This window comes from Taudactylus pleione, unplaced genomic scaffold, assembly GCF_031769625.1.
Source record: "Taudactylus pleione unplaced genomic scaffold, aTauple2 ptg001778l, whole genome shotgun sequence".
Lineage (NCBI taxonomy): Eukaryota > Metazoa > Chordata > Amphibia > Anura > Myobatrachidae > Taudactylus > Taudactylus pleione.
The window spans coordinates 535,001-547,500 of record NW_028286175.1 but is presented as its reverse complement, the minus strand read 5'-3'; the positions used below and the strand labels follow the sequence as shown (position 1 = coordinate 547,500).

The window sequence follows — 12,500 nt, the reverse complement described above, 5'->3', positions numbered from 1 at the left end:
CTATTACATTTTACATTTAATTTTTTCAACTTATCATTGAATTTACTTGAGTTAAGAAGTAAAAGAGATCTAAAGTTAATTTTTTTGAGCACTTACAGCCAAACCACACTGGACATGCCCAATCTTGTTTGATCTTGGAAGCTATGCAGTGTTGGGTCTGGTTAGTACTTGGATGGGAGACCACCTGGGAATACCAGGTGCTGTAGGTAATTTTATACTGCCATAACATTCTTTTCTATTACATTTTACATTTAATTTTTTCAACTTATCAATGAATTTACTTGAGTTAAGAAGTAATAGAGGTCTAAAGTTAATGGTTTTGGGCACCTATAGCCAAACCACACTGGACATGCCCAATCTCGTCTGATCTTGGAAGCTATGTAGTGTTGGGCCTGGTTAGTACTTGGATGGGAGACCACCTGGGAATACCAGGTGCTGTATGTAATTTTAGACAGCCAAAACATTCTTTTCTATTATATTTACATTTAATTTTTTCAACTTATCAATGAATTTACTTGATTTAAGAAGTAAAAGAGGTCTAAAGTTAATGTTTTTGAGCACCTACAGCCAAACCACACTGGACATGCCCAATCTCGTCTGATTTTGGAAGCTATGCAGTGTTGGGCCTGGTTAGTACTTGGATGGGAGTCCACCTGGGAATACCAGGTGCTGTAGGTAATTTTATACAGCCATAACATTCTTTTCTATTACATTTTACATTTAATTTTTTCAACTTATCAATGAATTTACTTGAGTTAAGAAGTAATATAGGTCTAAAGTTAATTTTTTTGAGCACCTACAGCCAAACCACACTGGACATGCCCAATCTCGTCTGATCTTGGAAGCTATGCAGTGTTGGGCCTGGTTAGTACTTGGATGGGAGACCACCTGGGAATACCAGGTGCTGTAGATAATTTTATGCAGTCTAACATTCTTTTCTATTACATTTTACATTTAATTTTTCAACTTATCAATGAATTTACTTGAGTAAAGAAGTAAAAGAGGTCTAAAGTTAATGTTTTTGAGCTCCTTCAGCCAAACCACACTGGACATGCCCAATCTCGTCTGATCTTGTAAGCTATGCAGTGTTGGGCCTGGTTAGTACTTGGATGGGAGACGACCTAGGAATCCCAGGTGCTGTAGGTAATTTTATACTACCATAATTGTCTTTTCTACTACATTTTACATTTAATTTTTTCAACTTATCAATGAATTTACTTGAGTTAAGAAGTAATAGAGGTCTAAAGTTAATGCTTTTGAGCACCTACAGCCGAACCACACTGGACATGCCCAATCTCGTCTGATCTTGGAAGCTATGCAGTGTTGGGCCTGGTTTGTACTTGGATGGGAGACCACCCAGGAATACCATGTGCTGTATGGAATTTTAGACAGCCAAAACATTCTTTTCTATTACATTTTACATTTAATTTTTTCAACTTATCAATGAATTTACTTGAGTTAAGAAGTAAAAGAGGTCTAAAGTTAATATTTTTGAGCACCTACAGCCAAACCACACTGGACATGCCCAATCTCGTCTGATCTTGGAAGCTATCCAGTGTTGGGTCTGGTTAGTACTTGGATGGGAGACCACCTGAGAATACCAGGTGCTGTAGTTAATTTTATACAGCCATAACATTCTTTTCTATTACATTTTACATTTAATTTTTTCAACTTATCAATGAATTTACTTGAGTTAAGAAGTAATAGAGGTCTAAAGTTAATGTTTTTGAGCACCTACAGCCAAACCAAACTGGACATGCCCAATCTCATCTGATCTTGGAAGCTATGCAGTGTTGGGCCTGGTTAGTACTTGGATGGGAGACTACCTGGGAATACCAGGGAATACCAGGGCCTGTAGGTAATTTTATGCAGCCATTACATTCTTTTCTATTACATTTTACATTTAATTTTTTCAAATTATCAAAGAATTTACTTGAGTAAAGAAGTAAAAGAGGTCTAAAGTTAATGTATTGAGCTCCTTCAGCCAAACCACACTGGACTTGCCCAATCTCATCTGATCTTTGAAGCTATGCAGTGTTGGGCCAGGTTAGTACTTAGATGGGAGACCACCTGGGAATAGCAGGAGCTGTAGGTAATTTTATACTGCCATAACATTCTTTTTTATCATATTTTACATTTCATTTTACAACTAATCATTGAATTTACTTGAGTTAAGAAGTAAAAGAGGTCTAAAGTTAATGTTTTTGAGCACCTACAGCCAAACCACACTGGACATGCCCAATCTCGTCTGATCTTGGAAGCTATGCAGTGTTGGGCCTGGTTAGTACTTGGATGGGAAACCACCTGGGAATACCAGGTGCTGTAGGTAATTTTTTGCAGCCATAACATTCTTTTCTATTACATTTTACATTTAATTTTTTCAACTTATCAATGAATTTACTTGAGTTAAGATGTAATAGAGGTCTAAAGTTAATGATTTTGAGCACCTACAGCCAAACCACACTGGACTTGCCCAATCTCATCTGATCTTGGAAGCTATGCGGTGTTGGGCCTGGTTAGTACTTGGACAGGAGACCAACTGGGAATACCAGGTGCTGTAGGTAATTTTATATAGCAATAACATTCTTTTCTGTTACATTTTACATTACATTTTTTCAACTTATCAATGAATTTACTTGAGTTAAGAAGTAAAAGAGGTCTAAAGTTAATATTATCGAGCACCTGCAGCCAAACCACACTGGACATGCCCAATCTTGTCTGATCCTGGAAGCTATTCAGTGTTGGGCCTGGTTAGTACTTGGATGGGAGACCAACCAGGAATCCCAGGTGCTGTAGGTAATTTTATATAGCCATAACATTCTTTTCTATTACATTTTACATTTAATTTTTTCAACGTATCAATGAATTTACTTGAGTTAAGAAGTAATAGAGGTCTAAATTTAATGCTTTTGAGCACCTACAGCCAAACCACACTGGTCATGCCCAATCTCGTCTGATCTTGGAAGCTATGCAGTGTTGGGCCTGGTTTGTACTTCGATGGGAGACCACCTTGGAATACCAGGTGCTGTATGTAATTTTAAACAGCCAAAACATTCTTTTCAAATACATTTTACATTTAATTTTTTCAACTTATCAATGAATTTACTTGAGTTAAGAAGTAAAAGAGGTCTAAAGTTAATGTTTTTGAGCACTTGCAGCCAAACCACACTGGACATGCCCAATCTCGTCTGATCTTGGACGCTATCCAGTGTTGGGCCTGGTTAGTCCTTGGATGGGAGACCACCTGAGAATACCAGGTGCTGTAGGTAATTTTATACAGCCATAACATTCTTTTCTATTACATTTTACATTTAATTTTTTGAACTTATCAATGAATTTACTTGAGTTAAGAAGTAATAGAGGTCTAAAGTTAATGATTTTGAGCACCTACAGCCAAACCACACTGGACATGCCCAATCTCGTCTGATCTTGGAAGCTATGCAGTGTTGGGCCTGGTTAGTACTTGGATGGGAGACTACCTGGGAATACCAGGGCCTGTAGGTAATTTTATGCAGCCATAACATTCTTTTCTATTACATTTTACATTTAATTTTTTCAACTTATCAAAGAATTTACTTGAGTAAAGAAGTAAAAGAGGTCTAAAGTTAATGTTTTGAGCTCCTTCAGCCAAACCACACTGGTCTTTCCCAATCTCATCTGATCTTGGAAGCTATGCAGTGTTGGGTCTGGTTAGTACTTAGATGGGATACCACCTGGGAATAGCAGGAGCTGTAGGTAATTTTATACTGCCATAACATTCTTTTTTATTATATTTTACATTTCATTTTACAACTAATCATTGAATTTACTTGAGTTAAGAAGTAAAAGAGGTCTAAAGTTAATGTTTTTGAGCACCTACAGCCAAACCACACTGGACATGCCCAATCTCGTCTGATCTTGTAAGCCTTGCTGTGTTGGGCCTGGTTTGTACTTGGATGGGAGACCACCTGGGAATACCAGTTGCTGTAGGAAATTTTATACAGCCAAAACATTCTTTTCTATTACATTTTACATTTAATTTTTTCAACTTATCATTGAATTTACTTGAGTTAAGAAGTAAAAGTGATCTAAAGTTAATGTTTTTGAGCACCTACAGCCAAACCACACTGGACATGCCCAATCTTGTTTGATCTTGGAAGCTATGCAGTGTTGGGTCTGGTTAGTACTTGGATGGGAGACCACCTGGGAATACCAGGTGCTGTAGGTAATTTTATACTGCCATAACATTCTTTTCTATTACATTTTACATTTAATTTTTTCAACTTATCAATGAATTTACTTGAGTTAAGAAGTAATAGAGGTCTAAAGTTAATGGTTTTGGGCACCTACAGCCAAACCACACTGGACATGCCCAATCTCGTCTGATCTTGGAAGCTATGTAGTGTTGGGCCTGGTTAGTACTTGGATGGGAGACCACCTGGGAATACCAGGTGCTGTATGTAATTTTAGACAGCCAAAACATTCTTTTCTATTATATTTACATTTAATTTTTTCAACTTATCAATGAATTTACTTGATTTAAGAAGTAAAAGAGGTCTAAAGTTAATGTTTTTGAGCACCTACAGCCAAACCACACTGGACATGCCCAATCTCGTCTGATTTTGGAAGCTATGCAGTGTTGGGCCTGGTTAGTACTTGGATGGGAGACCACCTGGGAATACCAGGTGCTGTAGGTAATTTTATACAGCCATAACATTCTTTTCTATTACATTTTACATTTAATTTTTTCAACTTATCAATGAATTTACTTGAGTTAAGAAGTAATAGAGGTCTAAAGTTAATGCTTTTGAGCACCTACAGCCAAACCACACTGGACATGCCCAATCTCGTCTGATCTTGGAAGCTATGCAGTGTTGGGCCTGGTTAGTACTTGGATGGGAGACCACCTGGGAATACCAGGAGCTGTAGGTAATTTTATACTGTAATAACATTCTTTTCTATTACATTTTACATTTCATTTTTCAACTTATCAATGAATTTACTTGAGTTAAGAAGTAATAGAGGTCTAAAGTTAATTTTTTTGAGCACCTACAGCCAAACCACACTGGACATGTCCAATCTCGTCTGATCTTGGAAGCTATGCAGTGTTGGGCCTGGTTAGTACTTGGATGGGAGACAACCTGGGAATACCAGGTGCTGTAGATAATTTTATGCAGCCTAACATTCTTTTCTATTACATTTTACATTTAATTTTTCAACTTATCAATGAATTTACTTGAGTAAAGAAGTAAAAGAGGTCTAAAGTTAATGTTTTTGAGCTACTTCAGCCAAACCACACTGGACATGCCCAATCTCGTCTGATCTTGTAAGCTATGCAGTGTTGGGCCTGGTTAGTACTTGGATGGGAGACGACCTAGGAATCCCAGGTGCTGTAGGTAATTTTATACTACCATAATAGTCTTTTCTATTACATTTTACATTTAATTTTTTCAACTTATCAATGAATTTACTTGAGTTAAGAAGTAATAGAGGTCTAAAGTTAATGCTTTTGAGCACCTACAGCCAAACCACACTGGACATGCCCAATCTCGTCTGATCTTGGAAGCTATGCAGTGTTGGACCTGGTTTGTACTTGGATGGGAGACCACCTGGGAATACCAGGTGCTGTAGGTAATTTTATACTGCCTTAACATTCTTTTCTATTAGATTTTACATTTAATTTTTTCAACTTATCAATGAATTTACTTGAGTTAAGAAGTAATAGAGGTCTAAATTTAATGCTTTTGAGCACCTACAGCCAAACCACACTGGATATGCCCAATCTCATCTGATCTTGGAAGCTATGCAGTGTTGGGCCTGGTTTGTACTTGGATGGGAGACCACCCGGGAATACCATGTGCTGTATGTAATTTTAGACAGCCAAAACATTCTTTTCTATTACATTTTACATTTAATTTTTTCAACTTATCAATGAATTTACTTGAGTTAAGAAGTAATAGAGGTCTAAAGTTAATGTTTTTGAGCACCTACAGCCAAACCAAACTGGACATGCCCAATCTCATCTGATCTTGGAAGCTATGCAGTGTTGGGACTGGTTAGTACTTGGATGGGAGACTACCTGGGAATACCAGGGCCTGTAGGTAATTTTATGCAGCCATAACATTCTTTTCTATTACATTTTACATTTAATTTTTTCAACTTATCAAAGAATTTACTTGAGTAAAGAAGTAAAAGAGGTCTAAAGTTAATGTTTTGAGCTCCTTCAGCCAAACCACACTGGACTTGCCCAATCTCATCTGATCTTGGAAGCTATGCAGTGTTGGGCCAGGGTAGTACTTAGATGGGAGACGACCTGGGAATAGCAGGAGCTGTAGGTAATTTTATACTGCCATAACATTCTTTTTTATCATATTTTACATTTCATTTTACAACTAATCATTGAATTTACTTGAGTTAAGAAGTAAAAGAGGTCTAAAGTTAATGTTTTTGAGAACCTACAGCCAAACCACACTGGACATGCCCAATCTCGTCTTATCTTGGAAGCTATGCAGTGTTGGGCCTGCATAGTACTTGGATGGGAAACCACCTGGGAATACCAGGTGCTGTAGGTAATTTTTTGCAGCCATAACATTCTTTTCTATTACATTTTACATTTAATTTTTTCAACTTATCAATGAATTTACTTGAGTTAAGAAGTAATAGAGGTCTAAAGTTAATGATTTTGAGCACCTACAGCCAAACCACACTGGACTTGCCCAATCTCGTCTGATCTTGGAAGCTATGCGGTGTTGGGCCTGGTTAGTACTTGGACAGGAGACCAACTGGGAATACCAGGTGCTGTAGGTAATTTTATATAGCAATAACATTCTTTTCTGTTACATTTTACATTACATTTTTTCAACTTATCAATGAATTTACTTGAGTTAAGAAGTAAAAGAGGTCTAAAGTTAATATTATCTAGCACCTGCAGCCAAACCACACTGGACATGCCCAATCTTGTCTGATCCTGGAAGCTATTCAGTGTTGGGCCTGGTTAGTACTTGGATGGGAGACCAACCAGGAATCCCAGGTGCTGTAGGTAATTTTATATAGCCATAACATTCTTTTCTATTACATTTTACATTTAATTTTTTCAACTTATCATTGAATTTACTTGAGTTAAGAAGTAAAAGAGGTCTAAAGTTAATGTTTTTGAGCACCTACAGCCAAACCACACCGGACATGCCCAATCTCGTCTGATCTTGGAAGCTATGCAGTGTTGGGCCTGGTTTGTACTTGGATGGGAGACTACCTGGTGCTGTCGGTAATTTTAGACAGCCATAGCATTCTTTTCTATTACATTTTACATTTAATTTTTTCAACTTATCAATGAATTTACTTGAGTTAAGAAGTAAAAGAGGTCTAAAGTTAATGTTTTTGAGTACCTACAGCCAAACCACACCGGACATGCCCAATCTCATCTGATCTTGGAAGCTATGAAGTGTTTGGTCTGGTTAGTACTTGGATGGGAAACCACCTGGGAATACCAGGTGCTGTAGGTAATTTTATACTGCCATAACATTCTTTTCTATTACATTTTACATTTAATTTTTTCAACTTATCAATGAATTTACTTGAGTAAAGAAGTAAAAGAGGTCTAAAGTTAATGTTTTTGAGCTCCTTCAGCCAAACCACACTGGACATGTCCAATCTCATCTGATCTTGGAAGCTATGCAGTGTTTGGCCTGGTTAGTACTTGGATGGGAGACCACCTGGGAATACCAGGTGCTGTAGGTAATTTTATACTGCCATAACATTCTTTTCTATTACATTTTACATTTAATTTTTTCAACTTATCAATGAATTTACTTGAGTTAAGAAGTAATAGAGGTCTAAATTTAATGCTTTTGAGCACCTACAGCCAAAGCACACTGGACATACCCAATCTTTTCTGATCTTGGAAGCTATGCAGTGTTGGGCCTGGTTTGTACTTGGATGGGAGACCACCTGGGAATACCTGGTGCTGTAGGTAATTTTAGACAGCCATAACATTCTATTCTATTACATTTTACATTTAATTTTTTCAACTTATCATTGAATTTACTTGAGTTAAGAAGTAAAAGAGGTCTAAAGTTAATGTTTTTGAGCACCTACAGCCAAACCACACTGGACATGCCCAATCTCGTCTGATCTTGGAAGCTATGCAGTGTTTGGCCTGGTTAGTACTTGGATGGGAGACAACCTTGGAATACCTGGTGCTGTAGGTAATTTTATACTGCCATAACATTCTTTTCTATTACATTTTACATTTAATTTTTTCAACCTATCAATGAATTTACTTGAGTAAAGAAGTAAAAGAGGTCTAAAGTTAATGCTTTTGAGCTCCTTCAGCCAAACCACACTGGACATGCCCAATCTCATCTGATCTTGGAAGCTATGCAGTGTTGGGCCTGGTTAGTACTTGGATGGGAGACCACCTAGGAATCCCAGGTGCTGTAGGTAATTTTATACTGCCATAACAGTCTTTTCTATTACATTTTACATTTAATTTTTTCAACTTATCAATGAATTTACTTGAGTTAAGAAGTAATAGAGGTCTAAAGTTAATGCTTTTGAGCACCTACAGCCAAACCACACTGGACATGCCCAATCTCGTATGATCTTGGAAGCTATGCAGATTTGGGCCTGGTTTGTACTTGGATGGGAGACCACCTGGGAACACATGGTGCTGTAGGTAATTTTTGACAGCCATAACATTCTTTTCTATTACATTTTACTTTTAATTTTTTCAACTTATCAATGAATTTACTTGAGTTAAAAAGTAAAAGAGGTCTAAAGTTAATGTTTTTGAGCACCTACAGCCAAACCACACTGGACATGCCCAATCTCGTCTGATCTTGGAAGCTATGCAGTGTTTGGCATGGTTAGTACTTGGATGGGAGACCACCTGGGAATACCAGGTGCTGTAGGTAATTTTATACTGCCATAACATTCTTTTCTATTACATTTTACATTTAATTTTTTCAAATTATCAATGAATTTACTTGAGTTAAGAAGTAATAGAGGTCTAAATTTAATGCTTTTGAGCACCTACAGCCAAACCACACTGGACATACCCAATCTTTTCTGATCTTGGAAGCTATGCAGTGTTGGGCCTGGTTTGTACTTGGAAGGGAGACCACCTGGGAATACCTGGTGCTGTAGGTAATTTTAGACAGCCATAACATTGTTTTCTATTACATTTTACATTTAATTTTTTCAAGTTATCAATGAATTTACTTGAGTTAAGAAGTAATAGAGGTCTAAAGTTAATGCTTTTGAGCACCTACAGCCAAACCACACAGGACGTGCCCAATCTCGTCTGATCTTGGAAGCTATGCAGTGTTGGGCCTGGTTAGTACTTGGACAGGAGACCACCTGGGAATACCAGGTGCTGTATGTAATTTTATACTGCCATAACATTCTTTTCTATTACATTTTACATTACATTTTTTCAACTTATCAATGAATTTACTTGAGCTAAGAAGTAAAAGAAGTCTAAAGTTAATGTTTTTGAGCAACTACAGCCAAACCACACTGGACATGCCCAATTTCGTCTGATCTTGGAAGCTATGCAGTGTTGGGCCTGGTTAGTACTTGGATGGGAGACCACCTGGGAATACCTGTTGCTGTAGGTAAATTTATACTGCCATAACAGTCTTTTCTATTACATTTTACATTTAATTTTTTCAACTTATCAATGAATTTACTTGAGTTAAGAAGTAAAAGAGGTCTAAAGTTAATGTTTTTGAGCACCTACAGCCAAACCACACTGGACATGCCCAATCTCGTCTGATCTTGGAACCTATGCAGTGTTGGGCCTGGTTAGTACTTGGATGGGAGACCACCTGGGAATACCAGGTGCTGTAGGTAATTTTATACTGTCATAACATTCTTTTCTATTACATTTTACATTTAATTTTTTCAACTAATCAATGAATTTCCCTTGAGTTAAGAAGTTACAGAGGTCTAAAGTTAATGCTTTTGAGCACCTACAGCCAATCCACACTGGACATGCCCAATCTCGTCTTATCTTGGTAGCTATGCAGTGTTGGGCCTGGTCAGTACTTGGAAGGGAAACCACCTGGGAAAACCAGGTGCAGTAGGTAATTTTATACTGCCATAACATTCTTTTCTATTACATTTTACATTTAATTTTTTCAACTTATCAATGAATTTACTTGAGTTAAGAAGTAAAAGAGGTCTAAAGTTAATGTTTTTGAGCGCCTACAGCCAAACCACACTGTACATGGCCAATGTCGTCTGAACTTGGAAGCTTTGCAGTGTTGGGCATGGTTAGTACTTGGATGGGAGACCACCAGGGAATACCAGGTGCTGTAGTTCATTTTATCATACTATAACATTCTTTTCTATTACATTTTACATTTAATTTTTTCAACTTATCAATGAATATACTTGAGTCAAGAAGTAAAAGATGTCTAAAGTTAATGTTTTTGTGCACCTACAGTCAAACCACACTGGACATGCCCAATATTGTCTGATCTTGGAAGCTATGCAGTGTTGGGCCTGGTTAGTACTTGGATGGGAGACCGCCTGGGAATACCAGGTGCTGTAGGTAATTTTATATAGCCATAACATTCTTTTCTATTACATTTTACATTTAATTTTTTCAACTTATCAATGAATTTACTTGTGTTAAGAAGTAATAGCGGTCTAAATTTAATGCTTTTGAGCACCTACAGCCAAACCACACTGGACATGCCCAATCTCGTCTGATCTTGGAAGCTATGCAGTGCTGGGCCTGGTTAGTACTTGGATGGGAGACCACCTGGAAATACCAGGAGCTGTAGGTAATTTTATACTGCCATAACATTCTTTTCTATTTCATTTTACATTTAATTTTTTTAACTTATCAATGAATTTATTTGAGTTAAGAAGTAATAGAGGTCTAAAGTTAATATTTTTCAGCACCTATAGCCAAACCACACTGGACATGGCCAATGTCGTCTGATCTTGGAAGCTATGCAGTGTTGGGCATGGTTAGTACTTGGATGGGAGACCACCTGGGAATACCAGGTGCTGTAGGTAATTTTATATAGCCATAACATTCTTTTCTATTACTTATTACATTACATTTTTTCAACTTATCAATGAATTTACTTGAGTTAAGAAGTAAATGAGGTCTAAAGTTAATTCTTTTGAGCATCTACAGCCAAACCACACTGGACATACCCAATCTCGTCTGATATTGGAAGCTATGCAGTGTTGGGCCTGGTTAGTACTTGGATGGGAGACCACCAGGGAATACCAGCTGCTGTAGTTCATTTTATCATACTATAAAATTCTTTTCTATTACATTTTACATTTAATTTTTTCAACTTATCAATGAATTTACTTGAGTTAAGAAGTAAAAGAGGTCTAAAGTTAATGTTTTTGTGCACCTACAGCCAATCCTCACTGGACATGCCCAATCTCGTCTGATCTTGGAAGCTATGAAGTGTTTGGTCTGGTTTGTACTTGAATGGGAGACCACCTGGGAACACATGGTGCTGTAGGTAATTTTTGACAGCCATAACATTCTTTTCTATTACATTTTACTTTTAATTTTTTCAACTTATCAATGAATTTACTTGAGTTAAAAAGTAAAAGAGGTCTAAAGTTAATGTTTTTGAGCACCTACAGCCAAACCACACTGGACATGCCCAATCTCGTCTGATCTTGGAAGCTTGGAAGCTGTAGGTAATTTTATACTGCCATAACATTCTTTTCTATTAAATTTTACATTTAATTTTTTCAAATTATCAATGAATTTACTTGAGATAAGAAGTAATAGAGGTCTAAATTTAATGCTTTTGAGCACCTACAGCCAAACCACACTGGACATACCCAATCTTTTCTGATCTTGGAAGCTATGCAGTGTTGGGCCTGGTTTGTACTTGGATGGGAGACCACCTCGGAATACCTGGTGCTGTAGGTAATTTTATACTGCCATAACATTCTTTTCTATTACATTTTACATTACATTTTTTCAACTTATCAATGAATTTACTTGAGCTAAGAAGTAAAAGAAGTCTAAAGTTAATGTTTTTGAGCACCTACAGCCAAACCACACTGGACATGCCCAATTTCGTCTGATCTTGGAAGCTATGCAGTGTTGGGCCTGATTAGTACTTGGATGGGAGACCACCTGGGAATACCTGTTACTGTAGGTAAATTTATACTGCCATAACAGTCTTTTCTATTACATTTTACATTTAATTTTTTCAACTTATCAATGAATTTACTTGAGTTAAGAAGTAATAGAGGTCTAAAGTTAATGTTTTTGTGCACCTACAGCCAATCCTCACTGGACATGCCCAATCTCGTCTGATCTTGGAAGCTATACAGTGTTGGGCCTGGTAAGTACTTGGATGGGATACCACCAGGGAATGCCAGGTGCAGTAGGTAATTTTATACTGCCATAACATTCTTTTCTATTCCATTTTACATTTAATTTTTTCAACTTATCAATGAATTTACTTGAGTTAAGAAGTAAAAGAGGTCTAAAGTTAATTTATTTGAGGGCCTACAGCCAAACCACA

The 12,500-nt window shown here is 37.0% G+C and overlaps 1 non-coding gene and 46 pseudogenes across 1 annotated transcript; all 47 read left to right on the top strand.

Moving 5' to 3' along the window:
• The first annotated feature begins 90 nt into the window (after positions 1 to 90).
• LOC148438516 (5S ribosomal RNA) lies at positions 91 to 209 on the top strand (annotated as a pseudogene).
• A 116-nt stretch (positions 210 to 325) lies between these two features.
• On the top strand, positions 326 to 444 carry LOC148438515 (5S ribosomal RNA; annotated as a pseudogene).
• Positions 445 to 559: 115 nt separating this feature from the next.
• LOC148438514 (5S ribosomal RNA) lies at positions 560 to 678 on the top strand (annotated as a pseudogene).
• Positions 679 to 794: 116 nt separating this feature from the next.
• LOC148438513 (5S ribosomal RNA) lies at positions 795 to 913 on the top strand (annotated as a pseudogene).
• Positions 914 to 1,027: 114 nt separating this feature from the next.
• Positions 1,028 to 1,146, top strand: LOC148438512 (5S ribosomal RNA; annotated as a pseudogene).
• Positions 1,147 to 1,262: 116 nt separating this feature from the next.
• On the top strand, positions 1,263 to 1,381 carry LOC148438511 (5S ribosomal RNA; annotated as a pseudogene).
• A 116-nt stretch (positions 1,382 to 1,497) lies between these two features.
• Positions 1,498 to 1,616, top strand: LOC148438510 (5S ribosomal RNA; annotated as a pseudogene).
• Positions 1,617 to 1,976: 360 nt separating this feature from the next.
• On the top strand, positions 1,977 to 2,095 carry LOC148438509 (5S ribosomal RNA; annotated as a pseudogene).
• A 115-nt stretch (positions 2,096 to 2,210) lies between these two features.
• Positions 2,211 to 2,329, top strand: LOC148438508 (5S ribosomal RNA). Its single transcript, XR_015876374.1, has one exon. It is a non-coding gene; the product is annotated as a 5S ribosomal RNA (ribosomal RNA).
• Positions 2,330 to 2,445: 116 nt separating this feature from the next.
• LOC148438507 (5S ribosomal RNA) lies at positions 2,446 to 2,564 on the top strand (annotated as a pseudogene).
• A 116-nt stretch (positions 2,565 to 2,680) lies between these two features.
• Positions 2,681 to 2,799, top strand: LOC148438506 (5S ribosomal RNA; annotated as a pseudogene).
• Positions 2,800 to 2,915: 116 nt separating this feature from the next.
• On the top strand, positions 2,916 to 3,034 carry LOC148438505 (5S ribosomal RNA; annotated as a pseudogene).
• A 116-nt stretch (positions 3,035 to 3,150) lies between these two features.
• Positions 3,151 to 3,269, top strand: LOC148438504 (5S ribosomal RNA; annotated as a pseudogene).
• A 116-nt stretch (positions 3,270 to 3,385) lies between these two features.
• LOC148438503 (5S ribosomal RNA) lies at positions 3,386 to 3,504 on the top strand (annotated as a pseudogene).
• Positions 3,505 to 3,619: 115 nt separating this feature from the next.
• On the top strand, positions 3,620 to 3,738 carry LOC148438502 (5S ribosomal RNA; annotated as a pseudogene).
• A 350-nt stretch (positions 3,739 to 4,088) lies between these two features.
• On the top strand, positions 4,089 to 4,207 carry LOC148438501 (5S ribosomal RNA; annotated as a pseudogene).
• A 116-nt stretch (positions 4,208 to 4,323) lies between these two features.
• On the top strand, positions 4,324 to 4,442 carry LOC148438500 (5S ribosomal RNA; annotated as a pseudogene).
• Positions 4,443 to 4,557: 115 nt separating this feature from the next.
• Positions 4,558 to 4,676, top strand: LOC148438499 (5S ribosomal RNA; annotated as a pseudogene).
• A 116-nt stretch (positions 4,677 to 4,792) lies between these two features.
• Positions 4,793 to 4,911, top strand: LOC148438498 (5S ribosomal RNA; annotated as a pseudogene).
• A 115-nt stretch (positions 4,912 to 5,026) lies between these two features.
• On the top strand, positions 5,027 to 5,145 carry LOC148438497 (5S ribosomal RNA; annotated as a pseudogene).
• A 114-nt stretch (positions 5,146 to 5,259) lies between these two features.
• On the top strand, positions 5,260 to 5,378 carry LOC148438496 (5S ribosomal RNA; annotated as a pseudogene).
• Positions 5,379 to 5,494: 116 nt separating this feature from the next.
• Positions 5,495 to 5,613, top strand: LOC148438495 (5S ribosomal RNA; annotated as a pseudogene).
• A 116-nt stretch (positions 5,614 to 5,729) lies between these two features.
• On the top strand, positions 5,730 to 5,848 carry LOC148438494 (5S ribosomal RNA; annotated as a pseudogene).
• A 116-nt stretch (positions 5,849 to 5,964) lies between these two features.
• On the top strand, positions 5,965 to 6,083 carry LOC148438493 (5S ribosomal RNA; annotated as a pseudogene).
• A 115-nt stretch (positions 6,084 to 6,198) lies between these two features.
• On the top strand, positions 6,199 to 6,317 carry LOC148438492 (5S ribosomal RNA; annotated as a pseudogene).
• Positions 6,318 to 6,432: 115 nt separating this feature from the next.
• LOC148438491 (5S ribosomal RNA) lies at positions 6,433 to 6,551 on the top strand (annotated as a pseudogene).
• Positions 6,552 to 6,667: 116 nt separating this feature from the next.
• Positions 6,668 to 6,786, top strand: LOC148438490 (5S ribosomal RNA; annotated as a pseudogene).
• A 116-nt stretch (positions 6,787 to 6,902) lies between these two features.
• Positions 6,903 to 7,021, top strand: LOC148438489 (5S ribosomal RNA; annotated as a pseudogene).
• Positions 7,022 to 7,362: 341 nt separating this feature from the next.
• Positions 7,363 to 7,481, top strand: LOC148438488 (5S ribosomal RNA; annotated as a pseudogene).
• Positions 7,482 to 7,597: 116 nt separating this feature from the next.
• On the top strand, positions 7,598 to 7,716 carry LOC148438487 (5S ribosomal RNA; annotated as a pseudogene).
• Positions 7,717 to 7,832: 116 nt separating this feature from the next.
• On the top strand, positions 7,833 to 7,951 carry LOC148438486 (5S ribosomal RNA; annotated as a pseudogene).
• Positions 7,952 to 8,067: 116 nt separating this feature from the next.
• Positions 8,068 to 8,186, top strand: LOC148438485 (5S ribosomal RNA; annotated as a pseudogene).
• Positions 8,187 to 8,302: 116 nt separating this feature from the next.
• LOC148438484 (5S ribosomal RNA) lies at positions 8,303 to 8,421 on the top strand (annotated as a pseudogene).
• A 116-nt stretch (positions 8,422 to 8,537) lies between these two features.
• Positions 8,538 to 8,656, top strand: LOC148438483 (5S ribosomal RNA; annotated as a pseudogene).
• Positions 8,657 to 8,772: 116 nt separating this feature from the next.
• On the top strand, positions 8,773 to 8,891 carry LOC148438482 (5S ribosomal RNA; annotated as a pseudogene).
• A 116-nt stretch (positions 8,892 to 9,007) lies between these two features.
• LOC148438481 (5S ribosomal RNA) lies at positions 9,008 to 9,126 on the top strand (annotated as a pseudogene).
• A 116-nt stretch (positions 9,127 to 9,242) lies between these two features.
• Positions 9,243 to 9,361, top strand: LOC148438480 (5S ribosomal RNA; annotated as a pseudogene).
• A 116-nt stretch (positions 9,362 to 9,477) lies between these two features.
• Positions 9,478 to 9,596, top strand: LOC148438479 (5S ribosomal RNA; annotated as a pseudogene).
• Positions 9,597 to 9,712: 116 nt separating this feature from the next.
• LOC148438478 (5S ribosomal RNA) lies at positions 9,713 to 9,831 on the top strand (annotated as a pseudogene).
• A 117-nt stretch (positions 9,832 to 9,948) lies between these two features.
• On the top strand, positions 9,949 to 10,067 carry LOC148438477 (5S ribosomal RNA; annotated as a pseudogene).
• Positions 10,068 to 10,418: 351 nt separating this feature from the next.
• On the top strand, positions 10,419 to 10,537 carry LOC148438476 (5S ribosomal RNA; annotated as a pseudogene).
• Positions 10,538 to 10,653: 116 nt separating this feature from the next.
• On the top strand, positions 10,654 to 10,772 carry LOC148438475 (5S ribosomal RNA; annotated as a pseudogene).
• A 116-nt stretch (positions 10,773 to 10,888) lies between these two features.
• LOC148438474 (5S ribosomal RNA) lies at positions 10,889 to 11,007 on the top strand (annotated as a pseudogene).
• A 116-nt stretch (positions 11,008 to 11,123) lies between these two features.
• On the top strand, positions 11,124 to 11,242 carry LOC148438473 (5S ribosomal RNA; annotated as a pseudogene).
• A 535-nt stretch (positions 11,243 to 11,777) lies between these two features.
• On the top strand, positions 11,778 to 11,896 carry LOC148438472 (5S ribosomal RNA; annotated as a pseudogene).
• Positions 11,897 to 12,012: 116 nt separating this feature from the next.
• Positions 12,013 to 12,131, top strand: LOC148438471 (5S ribosomal RNA; annotated as a pseudogene).
• Positions 12,132 to 12,247: 116 nt separating this feature from the next.
• LOC148438470 (5S ribosomal RNA) lies at positions 12,248 to 12,366 on the top strand (annotated as a pseudogene).
• The last annotated feature ends 134 nt before the right edge of the window (positions 12,367 to 12,500 follow it).